Source organism: Macaca mulatta, chromosome 7 (genome assembly GCF_049350105.2).
Source record: "Macaca mulatta isolate MMU2019108-1 chromosome 7, T2T-MMU8v2.0, whole genome shotgun sequence".
NCBI classification, from domain to species: Eukaryota; Metazoa; Chordata; class Mammalia; order Primates; family Cercopithecidae; genus Macaca; species Macaca mulatta.
Genome location: NC_133412.1, coordinates 93,681,753 through 93,706,352, shown reverse-complemented (window position 1 = coordinate 93,706,352; position 24,600 = coordinate 93,681,753). Strand labels below are relative to the sequence as shown.

The 24,600-nt window shown below is 42.2% G+C and overlaps 2 long non-coding RNA genes across 2 annotated transcripts in view; one reads left to right on the top strand and one right to left on the bottom strand.

The window, feature by feature from the left end:
* Window positions 1–226: 226 nt before the first annotated feature.
* LOC114679525 (uncharacterized) lies at window positions 227–23,794 on the bottom strand. Its single transcript, XR_003731510.2, has 3 exons — window positions 23,778–23,794; window positions 11,659–11,729; window positions 227–289 (listed from the first exon to the last, which is right to left on the bottom strand). It is a non-coding gene; the product is annotated as an uncharacterized LOC114679525 (long non-coding RNA).
* LOC106999317 (uncharacterized) overlaps window positions 11,166–24,600 on the top strand; it is a 29,599-nt gene continuing 16,164 nt past the window's right edge. Inside the window, exons 1-5 of the long non-coding RNA XR_001446126.3 lie at window positions 11,166–11,489; window positions 16,619–16,679; window positions 18,292–18,349; window positions 21,140–21,278; window positions 23,278–24,139. This is a non-coding gene — a long non-coding RNA (uncharacterized LOC106999317). The remainder of the gene's footprint in view (window positions 11,490–16,618; window positions 16,680–18,291; window positions 18,350–21,139; window positions 21,279–23,277; window positions 24,140–24,600) is intronic.

Sequence of the window (24,600 nt, the reverse complement as noted above, 5' to 3'; positions counted from 1 at the left end):
TTTCATTCTTGAGGGCGTGGGGGTTTTCATGGCGGTCCGGATCATCTGTGCCTGGAGTCAGCCTAGGTTCACCATGCTGCTTCTCCTCTGCATTTTGCCTCCCCTCCAACTTCGCCCTCAGTCTCTCTCCAATCTTAACTTTGCCACACTTTTCAAGAAGCAATTTATTTTCACCAAATTTCAGGGTTCTCAAAACACAGTAAGATTAAGTTTGGCTTCATACACTTCCTCCTTTACATTCTGCAGATATCCCAAGGAATTACAAAAAGGTCTGGCTCCTTGCTTGGAACTAGAGGCATGAGGAAAATACAAAGAGAAGAAAGAAAAAGTAGTATCTCAGCAAACTATCCTGCCTCACATATATTCTTTAATTTTCTTGCTGGAAAACCTCTGGGCCCTGTCTCTATGCTCTTTCCATCTCAGGGTCCAGAATAGGGAGAATACGAAATTATATCCATGTGGGTGTAATATCAAATTTACCTTGAACCCCAGTATAGATCTTGACTTGCAAAGACAGTCTCTGAAAAGGTAAAGGGGTCTGTATGTTGGATGCCTCCGTTGCTCTTTCCTGGCCTAACTTAAAGAAGGGCTTTGAAGTCTGTGTGTGGCGTGTGTGTGTGTGTGTGTGTGTGTGTGTGTGTGTGTGAGAGAGAGAGAGAGAGAGAGAGAGAGAGAACCTTAACTGGGAAAGGGGCTGGTTTGCTTGATGATTATGTCCTCCTCAGTGTCGGTGGGGAGGGGGAAGTTTCCACTGTGTGGTAGCGTTCCTGAGAACCACCCTTTCTACTCATTGCCAAAAGTTAGGAGTTATTGTTGTACAGATTTTTGTTAGTTGGGAAACAAGATAATTCTATAAAAATGTGGAATATTTCTATTAGAATCATTTAAAAAACAAATGCCCTTAGACTGTGTCTTTTTGCTTTCACTACTATGTATGATCATGAATTCGCAAACACTCCTGATTTTTCTGAAGTAGAGGGCTACAAACTCTAACATAAACCAGGATCTCCTGGATTAGCATTCTCTAATAAGCTGAAAGTTTGTTAGGTAAAAGCACAAAAATATGTGAGGCCTACTACTAATAATACCCAAGCCAGAGTATCTCCAGATTATTGACCCTGGGATGTCCAAATCAGTACACATTGTTGAAGACAGAAACACACTTGTGCTACAATAAAATGTGAACCATGTAATACAATAGATTAGGGGCCAGCCTGGCCAATATGGCAAAACCCCATCTCTACTAAAAATACAAAAAATTAGCCAGGTGTGGTGGTGCATGCCTGTAATCCCAGCTACTCGGGAGGCTGAGGCAGGAGAATCGCTTAAACATGGGAGGCGAAGGTTGCAGTGAGCCGAGATCACGCCCCTGAACTCTAGCCTGGGCGACAGAGCGAGACTCTGTTTCAAAAAAAACCAAAATAGATTAGGGGATATGAAATATCTGAAAGGAAGAAAAGGAGCCAAGAAAAGTAAAGGAGGAAAGAAGAATATAAGGGGATACAAACAATAACTCCATGAGAAGATGAAGTTTCCGGTGTGGCAGATACTCTCGTCCTTCCCTAATGCCTGGGATCTGGCTCTGCGTGGAGGAAGATGAAAGGCCTGTCTAGTGAGTCCACTGGACTAGAAGCTCCCTGGGACTAGGTTATGTGTTTTGCATCTCCAGTGCCTAGTGGTCTGCCTGGCACAGAGTCTATGCTCAGAAAGTGTTTCACTGATGAATGGAGAGACAGGTAATACATTAGCATGCTGAGTTTGCAAAAAGTCATTAAATGTGTAAATTAGAATGTTCTACCAATTGTATGTTATACTACCCTCTGTTCTATGTCTCAGTGATGATCTGTCTGAATTTCCCACTTTGAACACTAGATGTCCTCTGGGACTGACACCATGACCAGACCCTAGAGATTCAAATCTCTCACCAGTGCTCTCCTGCTGAGGGCTGGGTCCTGTTTCCCATACCCTTCAGAACTTCTGTCAATGGACTGCTCACTGAAACATTACCCTGGCTCCCACATGACTTATAGCGTTAGCCCGTGTTTGAAACCTACTCCCCCACTGGGTTGGTTCTTCTAGAATTCTGATATTAGCCTGAATCAACTGGGCTTTTTACTTTGGACTGCTGACCATCCACCTTGGGAATGAGCTCTTTAGCCAGTTCATTCAATCCTGCCAAGAACTGGCTTCTTCCTTTACTCAGTGACCTATCTCAGGGGTTTCCATGTGACCAAGAGTCACGCAGGGGCATCACGGAGGGAGGGTTGGAAGATGCATTTGTATCTTCAGTATCCTAATGAATCCTCTGGAAATTGGTGGTGTGATGGAATGTTTGATTCCAATTCACACTAATGTACAGCTACGATAGTTACCATGCCTTTACAAAGGGCAATATGAAAAGTCACTAGGACCATCTAAGAGAGTTAAAATGGAGCCATTTCTCTCACTTGGTGTGTGCTGCTTTTCCTCTCCTGAATAGTGAATTTCAAAGTTTTTTCATTCCTCTTTACTTTAGAAGACCAAAGTTGCAGGATCCCTAATCCTGCAAGGTGTTGTAAAGGGGGAGAAAGGGGTCAAGTAAGTTTACTGATTAACGTTAGTCAATAGTTACCACCTTATGAAGCTTTAAAAAGAATAACCAAAATAGTCACTAAAACCATTCCAAGGAGGTGAAAGTAAATAAAGCCATCTCCCCGTGGCCTTCATTTCATTTCCATTTTGTTCTCCTGATAGTGATTTTCAAGGGTCTCTAATCCTCTTGTATCCTAGAGGGCAGGTACTACAGGAACACTGATCCTACCGGATGCTCTGTTGAGGAGAAAGAGTGATTCTTCCATAGGACCCCTTCAAATAAATTTAGAAAATCTGCTGCCCGTAGTTGGTTCTTAGATATTTACAATGCATCTTAGAACATGAAAAGCTCTGTAATAAATTCTATTTATGTTAACTTTTTTCTTTTTTTACAAACGTTTAGGCCCCGGAAGACCTTTCCCTATAACTCCTGATAAACTTTGGGAGATGCTCTTGAAATATTTCGTGATCCCCTTTGGAGGCTGCAATTCTTTACCTCCTCATGTTTGCTCTTCCGTCCAGTGTAATCTTGGTGTCACACTAGGTAGTGAACCTGAACATTACACACGGTTCTGAATAGAATTTATGATGCCAGTATGTCATGAGAACCATGACAGCTGAAAGCTTTCAAATGCCAATGGAAAGCTGGTACTGTTTACTTTCCTTTCACAGCACAAACACCCACAAAGATAACAGGAAAATTTTTTTTTCTTTTCTTTTCTTTTTTTTTTTTTTTTTTTTTTGAGACAGGGCCTCACTCTGTCATCCAGACTGATGCAGTGGTCCGATCTTGGCTCACTGCAACCTCCACCTCTTGGGCCCTAGGGATCCTCTCACTTCAGCATCTCAAGTAGCTGGGACTACAGGTGTGCACCACCACACCTGCTAATTTTTGTATTTTTAGTGGAGATGGGGTTTCCCTATGTTGCCCAGGCTGCTCTTGAACTCCTGGACTCAAGTGATTCTCCCACCTCAGCCTCCCTGAGTGCTGGGATTATAAGTGTGAGCCACTGTGCCCGGCCAAAAGCAGCATGAAAAATTCTTCTAGTTCTCTTTCACTCAGATAAGCGTGAAAGTTGATTACTTCTTCCGATAAAGGCCTTTACGCTTCTTCCGAGAGAGAGATTTCGGAACAATGGGAAGAGTCTGAATTGAGTCTTTCTGTCCTCGATCATGACCTGAGCAGTCTGTTCACATCGAGAGCACACAGTCTGTCCTCTTGGGGTGCATGGGCACCGTGTGAAGGCTGCCTAACCATGTGAAAGCTTGTTCTCCAGATGGGCTGACTGAACCCTCTCAATCTCACAGACTGTGCACATGTCCCTAATTAGTAGCAAAGCTTTCTTCTCAGTTCTCCACCCTTGGAGAACCCTGGAACTGCCCCTACCTCACTCTAACGCTTCTTGTCTACAGCAATGGCTTTAATCTCCTGAGGTCACGCAGACTACCTCCCTTTAATGTACATTCCGGTCACAAACATGGGATAGGGCAAGGCGTGTGGCTCTCATGCAAAAAGCCCACAGGTACAGACAAGGACAGACCTGCAGAAGTCTTTCTTCTGACACCTACTTTCTCTCAGTCGTGTACCATATTAGGACCTTGCCAACAGATCTCTGTCACCTGGTGAATGCCTACTCATATTTCAAGTCCGAATTTAAGTATCAACTACTCCATGGAGTCTACCTTGGAATAATTCCTATTCTTTCTTTTATGTTCCTTGCACATTTAAAACTTGTTATTTATAGTTTGGTTCCCCACATAGAACTGTAAGTCCCTTGAGGACAGGGACCACATCTTATTTATCTTTGTATATTGACAGTACGTTGTAGGTGCTTAATAAATAACTGTCAGATAAATGAATTATAGTGAACATCTATCGTAGGAAGGTCTACAAGGTAAAAGGAAGCATAAAGCAACATTCCCTTTACCAGTTTGCTTTCGGTTTAGGTGGAGAGATATGATATGTTTATAGAGAGACAACGGAGAGTGCAAGGCTGTAAAAGCACAAAGTCAACAGTGTAGAAACAGGTTCTGTGAGTTCAGAGAAGGACTAGATCACCCAGGGCTGAAATGTTTGGGCAAGTCTTCTGGGTAGTCATGAGTGGTTAGGTGAAATTTGGAGGTGGATAGGACTTGCATAGGTGGGAAAAGTCACCCCAGGTGGTGGGAATGGCAAATGTGATTCAAAAGAAAAATTCAGACGATGGTAAATAGACAAATTTGGCTAGAGCATTACATTGAACATTGATGCAATAATTTTATCAAATGTACTGTTTGTGTTCAAATTTGTCAGTTGACCCCCAATCTTTTTTATAGTATACTTTCTCCCTCCAGTGCAGGCTCCAGGCTAGCGTCAGGATGCAGTTAACTGCCGTCCACCTTTAACCTGAATCGTTTCCACAGCCTTTCGGTGTCTTTTTGGTCTTCAACATTTTTAAAGAAATTACAAAAGAGAAGACCTTTTTACCCCACCTTTTTGATAGATTTTATCTTTTAGAGTAGTTTTAGGTTCACAGCCCCCCAACAAGCACAGCGTCTGCCATTATCAGTATCCCCCCACCAGAGTGATACAGTTGTTACAACTGAGAAGCCTACATTGACACAGTATTATCACCCAAAGTCTGTAGTCTACATTAGGGTTCACTCTTGGTCATATACATCTGTGGGTTTTGGCAAATGTATAATAACATGCATCCACCATTATGATATGCAGAATAGTTTCACCGCTCAAAAATTTTCTGTGCTTTGCCTATTTGTCTCTCTCTTCCCCCTTAACCTCTGGCAACTACTGATCTATTTATGGTTTGCATAGTTTTGCCTTTTCCAGAATGTCATATAGTTGGAATCATACAGTACATACAGTATGTAGTAGTAGCTACATACAGTAGTAGCCTTTTTAGAATAGCTTCTTTCACTTAATAATATTCATTTAATGTTCCTCTATGTCTTGTCATGACTTGAGAGCTCATTTCATTTTAGTGCTGAATAATATTCCATTATTTGGATGTACCACAGTAATGTATCTATTCCGCTCCTGAGGGACACCTTGCTTGCTTCTAAATTTTGACAATTATGCATAAAGCTATTATGAACAGCCATGTGCAGGTTTTTGTGTGGACATAAGTTTTCAACTCATTTGTGTAAACACCAAAGAAAGTGACAGCTGGATTATGTGTTAAGAGTGTGTTTAGTTATTTTTTTTTTAAGTTTTTTTTGAGATGGAGTTTTGCTCTCGTTGCCCAGGCTGGGGTGTAATGGCACATTCTCGGCTCACTGCAACCTCTGCCTCCTGAGTTCAAGAGATTCTCCTGCCTCAGTCTCCCAAGTAGCTGGGATTACAGGCATGTGCCACCATGCCCAGCTAATTTTTTGTATTTAATAGAGACAGGGTTTCACCATGTTGGTCGGGCTGGTCTTGAACTCCTGACCTCAGGTGATCCACCTGCCTCAGCCTTCCAAAGTACTGGGATTACAGGCGTGAGCCGCCGCGCCTGGCCTGAGTGTGTTTAGTTTTATGAGACACCTCCCTTTTTGATATTCTTCATTTTGGGTTTGTCCGATGTTTCCTTAGGATTAAATTCAGGTTATGCATTCTATTTCAGAATATTGCATAGGTGATGTTTTGTCCTCAGGGCAATACGCCTGGAGGCGTGAAACATCCATCTGTCCTGCAATGATGATGTCAATTGTGATGACCCAGGGAAGATGCTGTCAGTTATCTTCATTATATAATTGCTATTTTTTTCTCCATTTCTACTAATAAACAGTTTGTTGGGGGGATACATTAAGGTCTTGCAAACATCCTGTTTCTTTTCAAAATTTCCCCTAGATTGGCTGGGCGCAGTGGTTCATGCCTGTTATCCCCACACTGTGGGAGGCCGAGGTTTGCAGATACCTTGAGGTCAGGAGTTTGAGACCAGCCTGGCCAACACAGTGAAACCCCGTCTCTACTAAAAAATGCAAAAATTACGTTTTTGGGTGTGGTGGCACATGTCTGTAGTCTCAGCTACTTGGGAGGCTTGAGGCAGGAGAAACTCTTGAACCTGGAAGGTGGAGGTTGCACTGAGCCGAGATTGCGCCACTGTGTTCCAGCCTGGGTGACAGAGAAGACTGCATCTTAAAAAAAAAAAAAAAAAGGCTGGGCGCGGTGGCTCAAGCCGGTAATCCCAGCACTTTGGGAGGCCGAGACGGGCGGATCACGAGGTAAGGAGATCAAGACCATCCTGGCTAACACGGTGAAACCCCGTCTCTACTAAAAAATACAAAAAACTAGCCGGGCGTGGTGGCGGGTGCCTGTAGTCCCAGCTACTCAGGAGGCTGAGGTAGGAGAATGGCATGAACCCAGGAGGTGGAGCTTCCAGTGAGCTGAGATCCAGCCACTGCACTCCAGCCTGGGCGACAGAGCGAGACTCCGTCTCAAAAAAAAAAAAAAAAAAAAAAAAAAAAATTCCCCTAGATTTAGCGTCCATTGATAATTCTTGCTTATTTCACTTTTTGTTATGGTAATGACAAAAATAATTTTTAAGTTTCTGCATGCCACATTTAACAGCTGGCTTTCAGCATTCTACTGTAAGCAAAACCCTATCTTCTTCACACTGGTTTATCTGTGTTTATATTTATTACCAGCAGGACTCACAGATTTTTATTTTTTCAATGGCTTATAATTCATTATTGTAGTTAGTATTTTGGTGCCCAAATAGTCCCAGTATTGGCCACTGAGATCCCTTTCAAGCTGCCTTCTGTGTTTCTGTGATGTGCTCTCCTTCCTGCTTTCTCAGGACTTCATTATTCTTTTGGCGTAACAATATGTTCCAGCCTCATCTTGCACCTGCTCCACCCGTCATTTTCCTAAGGTGCCCTGATTTTTTAGTGGGGGATGGTGTTAGAGACCAAGATCTCGGCAGGTGTGTTCTTTGCTGCTGAAGTGTCTTTGTTTCGAAGATTTTTAGTGAACAGAGTTAAGAAATATATGCCTGCATATATGCATATGTCCACAAATGAATGTACACATACATGAATATGTATGCATATGTACATATACATATTTTAAAAATTATTAGTTTACAGAGATACTTTTAATTCAGTCCATCCCCACAGGGTTCTTCCTTGCCTTCCTCCCTTCCATAATTGTATTTCCTTTCTTCCACAGTGTGATTAACAACATTAACCCTTGTACTTATTTGCTCACTCTTATAATAAATCAAAAGCAGTTTGAGAATGCTTTGCTCATACCACTATAATAAACAAGATTGCTAAAAAAAAGGTTCAAGATATGAACGTTTTTTCCACCCCCACCCCACTCACCCTGGTTAAGACTGAAGGTTTATACCTAAATAATAAAATCAGGAGAACTAATAAAAGTATTGTTTAGTAAGGCCGGGTGAGGTGGCTCACGCCTGTAATCCCAGCACTTTGGGAAGCTGAGGCAGGTGGATCACTTGAGATCAGGAGCTCGAGACCAGCCTAGCTAACATAGCAAAACCCTGTATGACTTTTTTGGAAGACATATTTGGTACTAAAAATACCAAAATTAGCTGGGCATGATAAGTGTGCCCCTGTACTCCCAGCTACTTGGGAGGCTGAGGCAGGAGAATAGCTTGAACCTAGGAGGCAGAGATTGCAGTGAGCTGAGATCATGCCACTGCACTCTAGCCTGGGTGACAAACGGAGACTCCATCTAAAAAAAAAAAAAAAAAAAAAAAAAGGGACCGTTTAGTAAGTGTGTGTTATGCAATAACAGATAACCAAAATGATGTTATTAGCTTTAGGTTATGCAGTGGCACTGGGGATCAAATTCATGCCTAAATTGGGGCCAATTTCCCTAAAGCCCATGCCTTTTTTCATTGTATCATGTTCCACAAAGTCACAGTTGACAAGTTAAGTGGGCATAGAAATCAGGAGCAGCAGTGGGTGGTTTAGAGACTGAGATGATAACGGACAGGCAGCCAGCCAGGCAGGTAGTTTTGGCCATCATGGAGAGGGCACTTCATTTTCTCCCCTTAGGCTGGCCATTGGGCATGATGGACAGATGACAAGGAGCATGTCCTAAGGAGCTGAAAGGTCAGTGAAAGTTCACTGCAAACCCAAGACTTCCCCCACAATAGCACTATTCCACCTACTCTTCGCTCTCAATCCAATTTTAAATACTTTTCTTTGGAAGGGGACATTTTTTGGAACTTGAGCAGCAGCTCAGAAATGTTAAACAAATACCCCACTGTTTGCTGAGAACTTAAGTCAATAATGATTTTATTATTCAGGCAAATAAGAGCTGCAACTCCGGTCATCTGAGCTGGCTGACCAGCTTCCAGCTCTGAAATAGCAATTTCAATGGTCTGTTTTTCTGCGGACAGGGCAAACTGGGGAGATCTGAGGCTGCCCAGTGAGGCTCCTCCAGGAGCCTGACAGGGATTAAGGGTTCGAGAAAGAGCTCAAAAGAAGGAGCACCACAGGGGAGCACAGACAAGACTGCTACTGCTCTCTCTTGATAGTTTCCTTCCTCTCCCTGGCTGCCCTCTGTACTAACAGAAGGTTAGTACCCAAAGGCAACCTTCCAGGGCAAGAAAAGCTGCATTGTTTAAACACTTGTTCCTCCAGCTTTCATCCACCTCCTTTGTTTCCTTTCCACAAATTTCCGTGTTCAATTTTTCCCCTGGAAGACTCAGGCACTGCTGTGGCTCCCACAGTCACCCTGTGGAGAGATGATTAATTGTGTACAGTGTCCCAAGTCTCTCAGAAGCACCACTTTGAACTTCTCCCTGTCTGCTGCGCCTTCCCCCAGTGTGACTCTCAGTGTGTCTGCAGTGACTCATAACCTTTGGCAGATGCCTCAAAGCAGGCTCTGCCCGCCTGGTATTCCTTGACATGTTTCCCTCCTTCCGTGCAGCTCTCCAGTTGCATATAAAGATAAAATGAGAGAACTGTCAGTCTATCCTTCCTGCCCAACCAAAATCTTCAATCATTGTCACTCCTACTAATTCAGAATGTAAACTTAACTGGGTTTTTTGTTTTGTTTTGTTTTGTTGAGACAGAGTCTTGCTCTGTCACTCAGGCTGGAGTGCAGTGACTCGATCTTGGCTTATCGCAAACTCTGCCTCCCAGGTTCAAGCAATTCTCCTGTCTCAGCCTCCTGAGTAGCTGGGATTACAGGTGCACATCCCACACCCAGTTAATTTTTGTATTTTTAGTGGAGATAAGGTTTCACTATGTTGGCTAGGCTGGTCTTGAACTCCTGACCTTAGGTGATCCACCCGCGTTGGCCTCCCAAAGTGCTGGGATTACAGGCATAAGCCACCATGCCAGCCAAACTTAACTGTTAATTGTGACTTTTTCGGAAGACATATTAAACTGGTAATAATAACAATATACTGATATCCATGGAGGGTTTACTATGTGCTCTGAATAGGGTACCCATCTAATCTACTGTCTGAATTGTGATACTTTTGAGAGTGAGAAGGAATACTACTAGTAATTAATCCAGGACAGCAGCATACATAGGGAAGGTCCTAGGCAAACTGGGACATATGGTTTCATAGCTGGGAACTTAAATCAATAATGATTTCATTATTCAGGCAAATAAGGCTGCAACTCTGGTCACTGAGCTGGTTGAATTGTTCTAGATGCTTTACCTGGATAATTTTATTTAGTTCCCGCAGTAACCCTTTGAGCAAGGTGCTTTAATTTACAGATAAGGAAACAAATTACAGAAGATCAAAAATCATTTATCTTTAAAATACTAAATCAGGAATTTTGTGTGTAAATCTGTACTCATTCAGAAAAATATCAGTCAATATTACAGGAGTGATTAAAAAGGTGAACCAACTCCACATCCCTCTTTAAATCCACCCCCAATATACATATACATTTTAGTTATTCTTTATTATTGTTTTGTGAGTTATCCAGCCTGTCTGTTTTACAGATCATGGAGCTGGGGCCAGGTGTGGTGGCTCATGCCTTTAATCCCAGCACTTTGGGAGGCCAAGGTGGGTGGATTGCTTGAGCTCAGGAGTTTGAGACCAGCCTGGGCAACACGGTGAAACCCTGTCTCTACTAAAATACAAAAAATCAGTCCGGCGTGGCAACGTACGCCTGTAGCCCCAGCTACTCAGGAGGCTGAGGCAGGAGAATTACTTGAACCCGGGAGGCAGAGGTTGCAGAGAGCCAAGATCACGCCACTGCACTCAAGCCTGGGTGATAGAGTGAAGCTCCGTCTCAAAAAAAAAAAAGAAAAGAAAAGAAAAAAAGAGAAATTACAGTTGTGATACATGTTGAATTACTTAAGAAATATTCTGAGAGATGAATGTCACATTTTAATATGTGTAATGAATCTAAATATAGTAGCTGTAATTTAATGCACAGGAAGTGAGCCCTCTCAGTAACAGGTCACAGGTCATTCCATACCAGTTATTTTTCCCCAATAATCCAGACAACAGAGGTGATGCGCACATTCTCAGAACGCTGTTTCAGAAGTCCCGGTTGTAGAGGTAGGTTCCATTGTGGAAAGGACCTTCCTTTTCTGTTCATATTCTTGGTCAACTTCCTTGTTTCTTGGCTGCATCCCTTTCCATTTTGGTACCTACTTCCCTTCCTTTCCACCATTCTTTTTTTTCTTTTTTCTTTTTAAAGAGACAGAGTCTCACTCTGTCGCCCAGGCTGGAATGCAGCGGCACGATCTCAGTTCACTGCAAACTTCACCTCCCGGGTTCAAGCAATTCTCCTGCCTCACCTCCCGAGTAGCTGGAATTACAGGTGCCTGCCACCACACCGGGCTAATTTTTGTATTTTTAGTAGAAACGGGGTTTCACCGTGTTGGCCAGGCTGATCTTAAACTCCTGACCTCAGGCGATCTGCCCACCTGGCTCTCCCAAACTGCTGGGATTACAGGCGTGAGCCACTGTGCCCGGCCTCCACCATTCTTACAGGTAAGACATTCTCCTATACTTTTGCTTGTGAGCTGGATCCCATCTTTGCCCAGCTCCTGAGACTGTGCTGTATCTCTGTCCTGCATTTCCAGTGTCTTTTTCTGTATTGACTCCTTAGGATACGGACAATTTCATGTTACCTTCTACTCAGCCTTCCCAAGCTACTTACCAGTTGGCTCCTTCTCTTCATTGCCAAGCTCCTTGTTGACTCTGTTTCTTTAGCTCCAATATTCTCTTCAACTGGAAAAAGGACACTGTGAAACTACTCTAGCAAAGAATCCAGTGACCTCCTGATTTTCACATCTAATCATCTAATAAAACCTTTACTTCTTAAGCATTTTTTAAAAATTGTAAGGTACCTTATATAACACACACAGTCACACACACACATATCAGAGTACCAAAACCATACATGTAGACAAAGTTTAAAGAATATCAATGAGAGGCCGGGCGCGGTGGCTCAAGCCTGTAATCCCAGCACTTTGGGAGGCCGAGACGGGCGGATCACTAGGTCAGGAGATCGAGACCATCCTGGCTAACACGGTGAAACCCCGTCTCTACTAAAAAATACAAAAAACTAGCCGGGCGAGGTGGCGGGCGCCTGTAGTCCCAGCTACTCAGGAGGCTGAGACAGGAGAATGGCCCGAACCCGGGAGGCGGAGCTTGCAGTGAGCTGAGATCCGGCCACTGCACTCCAGCCTGGGCGACAGAGCGAGACTCCGTCTCAAAAAAAAAAAAAAAAAAAAAAAAAGAATATCAATGAGACACCCTTTTGACTTCTGCTAAGGTCAGAAACAGAACAATGGCAGTGTTTCTGAAGCTCTCAACCGTGCACTCTTTCCTGACCACAGCACTTTCTTTCTTCCAGAAAAAAAAAAAAAAAAAAAATTATGCTTGAGATAACAATTTCCTTTCTTCTTTTTATAATTATATCACTTATGTATCCATCTCTAAACATTACAGTTTAATTTCACCTGTTCTTGAATGTTAGATAAATAGAATCTCATTGTATGTATTTTTTGTGACTGAACTACCTTATGTTTATTCAATCCATTTATGGTGCTACAAGTGGATATATTTTGTTCAATTTTATTGCTCTAAAGGATTCTAAAGCATAGATATGCTGCAATTTTTATCATTTCTATGTTTTCATTCTCCAGTTTTCTGAATTCTTATGTTTTTGAAGTATCTCTTGTAAACAACATAGAGTTAGATTTTCCTCCATCAGTGTTGTGTTTTAACTGGTCCATTTATATTTATTGCAATTATTCATCTTCATCTTCCTCAGTGTATATCTATCATCTATTTAGTCTTTTCTGTTTGTCTTATTTGTCTGGTATTTCTTTTTCCTCTCCTGTTTTCCTTTCTTTTGGATTAGTTGTGTATTTGTATATCACTTTATAAAAGCCATTAAGGCTAATCACAGATGTTTAGTTCTCTTGTTCCAGGCACTTAGAAGGATCCCACTTCTTTGTCCCTTGTACTTAGATGTGACTACATGACTTTCTCTGGTCAATGATGTGTGAGTAGAAGTCATGTAGGTCCCTTCTTGCAGCAGGATCAAGAGCTGGCCTGCAGGTTGCCATGCTTTCTTCCTTTTGCCTCTGTTATTGTGGAATTGTGTGTCAGGATGAAGCCTGTGTCAGCCTGTGTTCCCAAGTGACTATGGTAGGGAGAACCCCTTGCTGGACCATGATGGACATGTAGGAGAAATGAGTAATAAATCTTATGCCACTGACATTTTGAGGTTGTTTGTTACTGCAGCACAACTAAGCCTATTCTAACTAATTCACATTTCACTTATTCTCTCTGCTAGTTCGGAATGTATACACGGTGTCTCTATTCCTTTCATTGTTTATCCTAGAAATTTCAACATGCATACTAAACATATAAAAATCTAAAGTTAATTAATATTTTAAGTCATCTCTTCTACTTGACTCAATTTTTTTTCTTTCTTTCTTTTTTTTTTTTTTAGAGACAGGATCTTACTCTGTCACCTAGGCTGGAATGCAATGAAGTGCATGAAGAAGATCATGGCTCACTGCAGCCTCTAATTCCAGGGCTCAAGTGATACTCCTGCCTTGGCCTCCCAAAGTGCTGGGACTGTAGTATAAGCCATTGCACCTGGCCCACTTGACTCAATTTATAACATTCTCAAATTGTTACCACTGCTGTATGTTTTATGTTTTTAATTCTACAAGACATTACTGCTTTATGGAGTCAAACAATTTATATTTGCTCACATATTTATTTGTTTTTATTTTTATTTTTTAATTTTTTTAGATGTAGTTTCACTCTGTCATCCAGGCTGGAGTGCAGTGGTGCAATCTCAGCTCACTGCCACCTCTGACTCCTGGGTTCAAGTGATTCTCCTGCCTCAGCCCCCCAAGTAGCTGGGATTACAGGTGTGCACCACCACGCCAGGCTAATTTTTTGTATTTTTTAGTAAAGATGGGGTTTCACCATGTTGGCCAGGCTGATCTCAAACTCCTGATCTCAAGTGATTCACCCACCTCAGCCTCCCAAAGTGCTGGGATTACAGGCATGAGCCACTGTGCCCAGCTGCTCACATATTTATTTCTCACGCTTTGGTTTTGTTTTTGTTTTTGTTTGTTGTTGTTGTTGTTTAGTTTTTGTTTCCTTAGGAGACAGACAGGGTCTTGCTAATTTCCCCGGTTGGATTTGAACTCCTGAGCTCAAGCAATCCTCCCACTTTGGCCTCTTGAGAAGCTGGGATTACAGACACATACCACCACGCCCAGCTCTATCATGCTTTCTGTGTTTCATTCTTTCCTGAACTTCAGATTTCCATCAGGTAGCTTTTCTCTTCAGCCTGAAATATATCCTTTGAAATTTCCTTTAGTGAAAGTCTACTAGTTATAAACTCTATTAGGTTTTGTTTTTTGTTTGTCTCATTTTAAAGTGACATTTTTGCAGGTTAGATAATTTTAAGTTGGCTGTGCTTTTCTTTCAGTAGTTTATTTATTTTATTTTTTGAGACATAGTCTCACTCTGTCTCCCAAGTGGGAATGCAGTGGTATGATCTTGGCTCACTGCAACCTCTGCCTCCTGGGTTCAAGCCATTCTCCTGCCTCAGCCTCCCGAGTAGCTGGGACCACAGGCGCCCGCCACCACACCTGGCTAATTTTTGTATTTTTAGTAGAGACAGTGTTTCACCACGTTGGCCAGGCTGGTCTCAAACTCCTGACTCCAAGTGATGCACCGGCCTTGGCTTCCCAAAGTGCTGGGATTACAGGCATGAGCCACTGCACCCAGCCAGTAGTTTAAATATAATAGTTACTGTTTTCTGGTTTACCTAGTCTCTTGAGAAGTCAGAAATCAGTCTGTCATTTAATTGAAAGTAATCTTAAAAACCTTGGAGTTTATCTTTCTTATTGTACTGAATATTCCTGTTGTAACCCTTGTTTTTATAAATGAGTTGCCTAAGCAGAATCCCTAGGGTCATCACTTCCCAGGACTTTAGCACTTCTTCTGCTGTTGGACATTCCGTTAGTAACAAAGGAAGATCCTGCAAGTCGTTTATTGTCCTCTTTGCTATAACCTGGGATTCAAATGTCAACACTTTTGGGTATCCATGAACATTTATGGACAAAGTCTTGAAACTCAGAAAATAGGATACAGTCATAAAACTTTTGAGGTTAAACAGGAATTGATATTTTAAAAATTATTATTTCTTATATCTTATACTTGATATATGAAAATAAAAGCTCAGTCTATCATATTTTAGTTTGTCTGGGTTTGAATATCGAATATAGTACTTTCTAGCCTGAATGTAAACGAGTTAGTGAACTTCTCCAAGCTTGCTCAAGTGTAAAGCAGACATAATACTAGCATCTCTCTCTTAGTGTTATTGGGAGTGTTCAAAGAAAAATTAAATTGCTACACAAGACAATGTAATCCTGTGTTCTATTCGACTTCCTCCTTTCTCTCATTGCCCTAAACCAATCAATCACCAAGTTCTATAGATTTTTCTCTCTTTCATATCTTTAACTTCCACTGCTTTTCACTCCCATGGCTTATTTCAGGCCATCTACATTTCTCCTAGATCATTTACTGTAATTGCCTCTTTGATAATCTCTCTGCTCCCAGGGTGGTCTCCACTTTAATCCATTCTCTACTGCTGGAGTGATCTTTTTAAATAATAAATCTGACACCCTATTTAAATGCCTTTATTCCTCAGGATTAAATTCCAGTTCACCCCTCTCCTTGGTCTGGTCCTTCCTTGCTCCCTTCTCCAGCCCCTATAGCCTTCTACTTCAGCCACACAAGCAATCCAGGGCTTTCAGGGCCCAGTGAGCCAGGTCCTCCTTGTTTACAGGCCATTGATGTGCTACTGGATTTGTTAGGAAAGTTCGTTCCCTCAACATTACTTAACTCCTACTCATCATTGGGAACGCACTCAGCTGTGAGTTGCTGTAGGAAAAATTTCCTAAACCCATCAGAGTAGGGTAAAGTGCTCCTTTGGGCTCTTTAGCACCAGGAGTCTTTAGTCCCCTTCCCTCCCTCTCTCCCTCCCTCCCTCCCCTTTTTCTTTCTCTCTTTCTCTCTCTCTCTCTTTCTTTCTTTTTCTTTTCCTTTTTTTTTTTTTTTTCAGAGTTTTGCTCTTGCTGCCCAGGCTGGGGTGCAATAGCGCAATCTCAGCTTACTGCAATCTCCGCCTCCCGGGTTCAAGTGATTCTCCTGCCTCAGCCTCCTGAGTAGCTGGGATTACAGGCATGTGCCACCATGCCCGGCTAATTTTGTATTTTTAGTAGAGACAGGGTTTCTCCATGTTGGTCAGGCTGGTCTCGAACTCCTGACCTCAGGTTATTCCCCCGCCTCAGCCCTGCAAAGTGCTGGGATTACAGGCAGGAGCCACTGAGCCTGCCCTACCTCTAGGAGTCTCTCATGTAACATTATATATTCCTGTTTATTTGTTTATATTCCTCAATAGACTGCAAAATCACTGAAGGTAGGAAGTGTATCTCACTCACTCTTGTATTCCTAGTTCCTAACACAGCCTCACACTGGGGAAGCCCTCAATTAATGTTGGATAAGTAAAGGTACTGATGATAAACTATTAGCACCCAAGTCCTGACCCATATTATGCAACTGATTTTCTGTTTCAGGGGACAAAATTTATACTTGTGAAATTTCATGTTACTGGATATAATCTGCTGCTTCAGACTGGTAAGAACTTTGGATCTTGATTCCATCATCCATGTGATTTGCTCTCCCTGACTGAGTATCATGTCGTCTATCATTGTGATGAGATTTTACATCTTCATCCAAGTCACCTGAAAATATGATGAACAAGACAGGCCTGTGGAGACAGCTCTGTGTCACATCATCACATGATCTGGTTTAACCAGTTAGGAAGGTAGTCATTGTATTGAGAGACTTTATTGAGTGCTTTGCAGAAGTAAAGATGCAAAATATTCTCCACCTTTCTTAATTCTACCTAAGGCAAGAGGTTAGATTAGTCTAACATGATTTCCATGTGAATCTATGCTGTTATTTATTATCATGTTCACTTCGAATCCAAATGGTAAATCATGATTTTTAATAGACTTGCCTGGAATGTTTCCTGGAATTGGTGGATTGTTTCTGGTTCCACCTACTTCCCATTTGTTTCCACTTCCTCTGGCCCTTTAACAGGCCAGAGCACCCAGGTATCATATCCAGTCTTGTCTTTATAAGTATCTTAGGGGATCTCTCAGGAATATCCCATTCATGTCTTTTTGTCCCAGTCATTCTTGTGCTCATCCTCATGTCTCTGGTTTTGAATACTTTGCGACATACTTGTGAAGTGGTGTCATTTGTCTGGGGTAAATACCCGAGGTTCATTGTCTTGCGTCAAGGAAATCAAGAATTCAGACAAAAGAAGTGGGTTTAGGGCCGGGCACGGTGGCTCACGCCTGTAATCCCAGCACTTTGGGAGGCCGAGGCGGGCGGATCACCTGAGATTGGGAGTTTGAGACCAGCCTGACCAACATGGAGAAACCCCGTCTCTACTAAAAATACAAAATTAGCCAGGTCTGGTGGCATATACCTGTAACCTCAGCTACTCGGGAGGCTGAGACAGGAGAATCACTTGAACCTAGGAGGCAGAGGTTGTGGTGAGCCAAGATCATGCCACTGCACTCCAGCTTGGGTGACTGAATAAGACTGTCTCAACAGCAACAACAACAACAAAAACAAAGCAAAACAAAACAAAAACAAAACCACCTCCTTAAGAATTACTCATTCCTTGGGTGTCTCCCATGTATATATGAAATACACAAGTAAATAAATTTAAGTTTGTTTTTCTCTTTTTAATCTGTCTTTGGTTTCAGGGCTCCTCTCCAACTAAGAACTCATAAGATTTCAGAAAAAAAAAAAAAGGCTTCCCCTTCACCACACTGCCTAATTTTAACCTATACATTTTTAAAAACCTTTGTTCCATAAATAAAACATGTGTGAATCAGATGAGGTATGGCAAGGATAGCCAGTAATAAAACATGAAAACAAGGAACTAAAGAGGTAGACTTGGCTGTGGGTTTGTTGAATGCTGTACCTTCACCTGAAATGCCTGAGGCCAAAAAACATTTCAACTATTCAGTCATCTCCCTTCTCTTTAATTCTAGGCTTACCAAGCAACCTTCTAATTAAAATCTTAGATTGCATTGGTCATCCCAACATCTGTATTTCAGGAAGTGTGACAGTTATTCTTTACATAGTAAAAAGTATCATTCTAGGTTATATCTGAGTAATCTATGAGTTTGGTTAAATTCACTTTTTTTTTTTTTTTTTCTAAAAACAGCATCACAACTTGAGCCAACAAACCTGGGCACCATGATATGTGATGAATAATTCACCAGGTAAATGCTATATTGCGAATAGTATTACACTAAGTCAGAAGACATTTTGTGTTGCTATCCTTATTTTGTCTGCTTTCAAACATTAACAATTTCCAAATAAAATATTTTTATAACATAGGTCACATTTAGTTTACGTGTGTGTGTCTTTATCCTCCTTTTCTTCAGAGCACAATTGTCTAATTGATATATAACTACTTCAAATATAGAACTATTTTCAAAAAGATAATCATATATGTGCCTTTGTATCTGGTCATTTCTATACTCTTGCTATAACTCTAGAAGCTTAAAAATGATCTTTGGTTTTTTTCTCCTACTTAATTACTTACAGAAAATGCTATAGTAGTTTCTTTCTTTTCAAATTCTCTAACCACCATTTTTTCTCATATCTTATTGATTTGGCCAGGACTTCCAAAACAATATCAAATAATAATAAATATTACTGGTATCATTTTCTGATTCTAATTTTAGGAGGATACGTCTAGGTAGATAAATGCTGGTAAGTCCTAGATACTCTTTCTGACTTTTTTGTGGTCAGCTTGGCTAATTGATTACAAAACCCTAAGGGTAACTGCCTGACTGACTAGATTTGGCTCGTTAAATGAAACCCACTAGTCATGCGGATCTAAATACCCTTAGTATAGTAAGGAAACGTTTTTTCTATTCCTTTAAAAGATCAACACACATGGCCGGGTGTGGTGGCTCACGCCTGTAATCCCAGTACTTTGGGAGAGCGAGGTGGGGCGGATCACCTGAGGCTGACAGTTCGCGACCAGCCTGACCAACATGAAGAAACCCCATCTCTACTAAAAAAATACAAAATTAGCCAGGCGTGGTGGTGCAGGCCTGTAATCCCAGCTACTTGGGAGGCTGAGGCAGGAGAATAGCTTGAACTCGGAAGCCGGAGGTTGCAGTGAGCCGAGATTGTGCCACTGTACTCCAGCCTGGGCAACAAGAGCAAAACTCTGTCTCAAAAAATCAATCAATCAATCAATCAACATGCAACATACTTCTTCAATCTTATCAAGTCATTTGTTTTAAATAAAGTCTCTTGAAGTGATTGCGATTTCCAAGTACTTCTGATTATCAAGACTGTCTGTATTTCTGGGTTTTGCTCTTTCTTTTCTCGAGAAGGTATAAACCAAAAATAAAATTCTAAACCCCCCAACCATCTGAATGGACCCCTCCTCTCAGGCAAAAGCATTCTAAAGTTAACCTGAAAAATTAGTTCAGGCCATCATGGGAAGAGGGAGTTGGACATGCCTCATTATACCCTCCTCCCTTTTGGAATTCAGGCTCAGCTGACCAGCCTTAACATCAACACAGACTTTAAGACTAATACGACAGACTCCTTAAGTCTGATAAGAAACATTTACAATCTATTGTCTCTGAAGTCTGCTACTGGACACTTCATCTGCATGATAAAATCTTGGTCTCTACAACTCCTTATCACAACCCAGACATTCCTTTGTATTGATTCCAGGTCTTTATTTTACTTATTTATTTTCAGATGGAGTCTCACTTGTCCAGGCTGGAGTGCAGTGGTGCGATCTTGGCTCACTGCAACCTCCACCTCCCAGGTTCAAGCGATCCTCCTGCCTTAGCCTCCCGAGTAGATAAGACTACAGGTGTTTGCCACCACACCCAGCTAATTTTTGTATTTTTAGTAGAGAAGGGGGTTTCACTATGTTGTCCAGGCTGGTCTCAAACTCCTGACCTCAGGTGATCCACCCACCTCAGCCTCCCAAAGTGCTGGGATTATAGGCATGAGCCACCGTGCCTGGTCAAGGTCTTTAGATAACAGTTTTTTTTTTTTCTTTGAGACACAGTCTCTGTTATCCAGGCTGGAGTGCAATGATGCCATCTTGGCTCACTGCAACCTCTACTTCCTGGGTTCCAGTGATTCTCCCACCTCAGCCTCCCAAGTAGCTGGGACTACAGGTGCACCTCATCACGCCTGCCTAATTTTTGTATTTTTTGGTACAGACGGGGTTTCATCATGTTTCCCAGGCTGGTCTCCAACTCCTGACCTCAAGTGATCTACCCGCCTCGGCCTCCCAAAGTGCTGGGATTACAGGCATGAGCCACTATGCCCAGCCGATAATAGCTATTTCAACCAATTGTCAATCAGAAAACGTTTGAATCTGCCTATGACCTGGAAGCTGACCGCTTTCAGTTTTCCTGCCTTTCTGAACTGAACCAGTGTACATCTTACATGTATTGACTGATGGCTTATGTTTCCCTAAAATATAGAAAACCATGTTGAAGCCTGACCACCTTGGGCACATGTTCTCAGGATCTCTTGAGGGCTGTTTCATGGGCCATTGGTCACTCACATTTGGCTCAGAACAAACCTGTTCAAATACGTTACAAAGTTTGACTCTTCCCCAACAAAGGAAAAAAACTAAGATGGAGGTGGTGGTGGTTTTAGTCACAGCTGCTGCTATGTGCACCCTCCCACCAACTTCCCAGCAGCAGCTCATTCTCACAAGGCTCTGCATAAAAACATTTCTCCTCCCCCTACTTTTTGCAGCTTATTGCTTTAGAATTCCTGTGATATTTGCCAACCTCTTTCTTGTCTCAAAGTATGTGAGGCCCTCTAGTGGAAACTTGGAGCCTCCTGGTATTTGGGAGTTAAGTATCCCCAGGTCTTCAAAGTGAGATGCCAAACTCATTCCAGAACTCTGGGTCTGAATTAGAAACATCTAGAGTTCCACCTGTCCATGATATAAACTGTAAGATTGTCCCTGAGGCCTGAAAGCTTGAAGGGGTGAGTAACTCCTCCTTTCTCAGACCTGTCCCAAGGCACAAGGCTACCTGAAACAGCAGTGTGTGCCAGCAAGATAGCAGAAGCAGGAAGAGCGCCGGCTGGAAGACATGTACCCTGGCGGGAAGACATTTACCCCTGAAGATCGAGAAAGAGGCCATCCAGGTACTACGTAGCAGTCACATCAAACTGGGACACTTCCTGTTTACTGGAGACCATAAAACCCCTGCCCCATCCTCATTTTGGTGCTGACACCATTTTAGGCCTCAGTCCACCTGCACCCAGGCGCTCATTAAAACAGTATGTTGCTCCACACCACCTCATGTTGTCTGTTGGCGCATTCTAAGGTTTTGAACCGATACAAGAAACTTCAATAAGCAATGGCTATGAAATAAAGGATAAACAGTAAGATAAAGTCCCAGAAAAGGATACATTAAAAACCTTTCTCCTGTTGCACATTTTGAGAGGAGGGATTTTTACACAAATCAGGACCACATGTAGAACCTTAAGATGAGTTAGCCTTTTTCTGAGGATAATATGTTCCTGGGACTCCCTAATCACTTTAAAGAACTAGAAAATACACTGCACATGGTGGCATGTGCCTGGAATTGCAGCTACTTGGGAGGCTGAGGCAGGAGTATTGCTTGAGCCCAGGAGTTTGAGACCAACCTGGGCTACATAGTGAGACCCTGTCTCTTAAAAAAGATAACAATTGGTAAATAAAATCTGTTAATTTGGTGTTACTTGTAGTATTTTTATCAAAGAAGGTACCCCAGAAAATGTAACTCACACAAAGTATCATCACTACATTCTAGTCTGACCCAGAATACAATTTCAGACACCATTACTAAGCTATTATCCCCAAACAGAAAGACAATGAAAATCTAGGCTGATCTAACTATGGCTATTGCCATAACTGTCTGATTCATCATTTACCTTGGACTTCAGATCTATACTGTTGCACTAACAGGTAAACTTCAATTTAATTTAAGAAAAATGTGTTTACCCACTCTGTTCCTAGAACTATATTTGATTTATGTGAGAAGTACATAGGTAAGTGTAAGACTCAATGCTTGTGTTCATTGGTAAGTGTAAGACTCAATTCTTATGTTCACTGCAATGCAATTAGTTATATGTCAAGTAAGGTAAAAATTTATTTTCAATTCAAGAGATTATGCCCAGTAAGAGCCCCCACCAAGATAAGAAAGATGCACTAGAATACATTTATATTGTCTTGTTCTCACCGGCCAGGAATCATTCATTATGTAAAATGTTTGTGTATCTGAAACCTATTTTCAGTCTTTCTCCCATTAAGCATTGCAGCTTCTACTTCTAGTATCACAGAGTACTGCATGATTCTGGGAAGACATTCAGAACCTGTTCTGCTGTGAGAGGACACACGAAAGAAATGAGCTCACCTTTCCCTCAGTAGAGAACTCTTTGTAGCTAGAACCTTGGTCAGATCTTTTTCCCCAAACACAGCACCCAAGCAGCCCTATGGATTTGGGGGATTTGCTTGTCTTTCTCACTTGAGTTCAGAGAATTATGGAACAAATTAATTTTAAGAGAATTTAGAGATAATCTGTACTAACAGCCTCATTTTAAAATCTTTTTATTCCCTCTTTTATTTTACACATGAGATAAAGTAAATTGGTGAAAGTAAATTTCTGGGTTTTTTTGAGACAGAGTCTCACCCTGTTGCCCAGGCTGAAGTGCAGTGGTGTGATCTTGGTTCAATGCAACCTCTGCCTCCCGGGTTCAAGAGATTCTCCTGTCTCAGCCTCCTGAGTAGCTGGGATTACAGGAACCCACCATCATGTCTGGCTAATTTTTGTATTTTTAGTAGAGACGGGGTTTCACCATGTTGGCCAGGCTGGTCTTGAACTCCTAACCTCAGGTGATCCACCTGCCTTGGCCTTCCAAAGTGCTGGGATTATAGGCATAAGCCACTGTGCCTGGCCCGTGAAAGTAAATTTCAACCCTGGCTGAACATCTAAATTACTAGGAGAGATCTGAACATAATGATTAGCAGGTCTACCCCACACTATCTCAGGAATCTCTGGTGGTAGGATCCAGGCATCATTAGTTTATTTGACTTTTTAAAAACAAATTTATTTATTTATTATTTTTATTTATTTATTTTTTCCTCACTCTTGTCACCCAGGCTGGAGTGCAATGGTGCAATCTTAGCTCACTGAAACCTCTGCCTCCTGGATTCAAGCGATTCTCCTGCCTCAGCCTCCAGAGTAGCTGGGATTACAGGTGCCCACCACCATGCCTGGCTAATGTTTTGTATTTTTAGTAGAGAGTGTGTTAGATATGAGTTCTAAATTTATCTTCAAAGAATCAATATGTCAGTATGTTCAATTCTTTGCCTTCTACTTTTAAACTTCCTCGTAAAGCAACCTTTTTCGATTACCTGCTCCACCCTCACTCATTCAGATTACCTGCTCATTCTCCACCCGGACTCATTCCAATTTCCTGCTCTGCCTTAATCATTTTTCCCGCCAAACCCCTCACCCCATCATTCTTTAAATTAGCCAATCAGAATTAGTTTAGCCTGTGCCGTCTAACTCTAGCCAATAGGGGAAGGACACAGCAGCAGGGGCCACCTGCGTCTGGGACAAGAACCCTTTCCCCTCCCTTGTCCAGGTGAGCACTCACCATTGCTCCATCTGTAAGGGTGCACCCTCCTATAGAAGTACATTGCCTTGCTGAGAATTAAAAAGAAAATTTTACATTGGAGTGCTATTTCTTTTGCGGCACTGAAACCTTAAAACAATTTGGGGGCTCGCCTGTGATTACATTCCCCTCTGGGGGGCGGCTCTGGTTCTCTCTTGTGTGGAGGCGCGCCCCACCCCTTTGTGGCAGCCTCAGGGGTGAGAAATCAGGACCCACCCAGTGTGAGGAATAACTGGCGCTCTCAGCAAGGCAGAAAGAGACAGGACTGCAGCATGACTAAAGGATTCTCACATACTGTGGCGATGACTGTGCAGAGACTAGGGAAGGAGAAGCCGTAGGAGCCGGTAAAGTACTTCCTTGGTGGTCAGATTCTGGAGGGCTAAATGTGTGTGTGTGTGAATGATCACAAACAGCCCTAGTTGCGGTGTTGTTTGTGTGGATGGTGACAAGTCCTACTGCTGGATGGAGTGAGTGGGTCCTCTCTGCGGTTCTGTAGCTACCTCCTATGGTTAGGGCAGATCCTGCTGTAGGATTTATACTTGTATGCCAACACTAAGAGGGGCCTAATTCTCCTTTGAGGGAGCAGCCAGAGAGGACAACATGCGTGGGAAGTGTGCAAGGGAACTTCAGAGGGGGAAAGGGAGGAAACAGGTCAACCTTCCAGAGCAGCAAGGCCAGATATCCCTGGTTTGAGGGGTTGAGCCTTCTGCAAATTTCAGGGGGTTGAACCTCACACAAACCTCCGGTAGTAAAAAAATATTCAGAACTCCCCTTTCCTTTTTTCTTGGGGGAAGAAAGAGTAGCT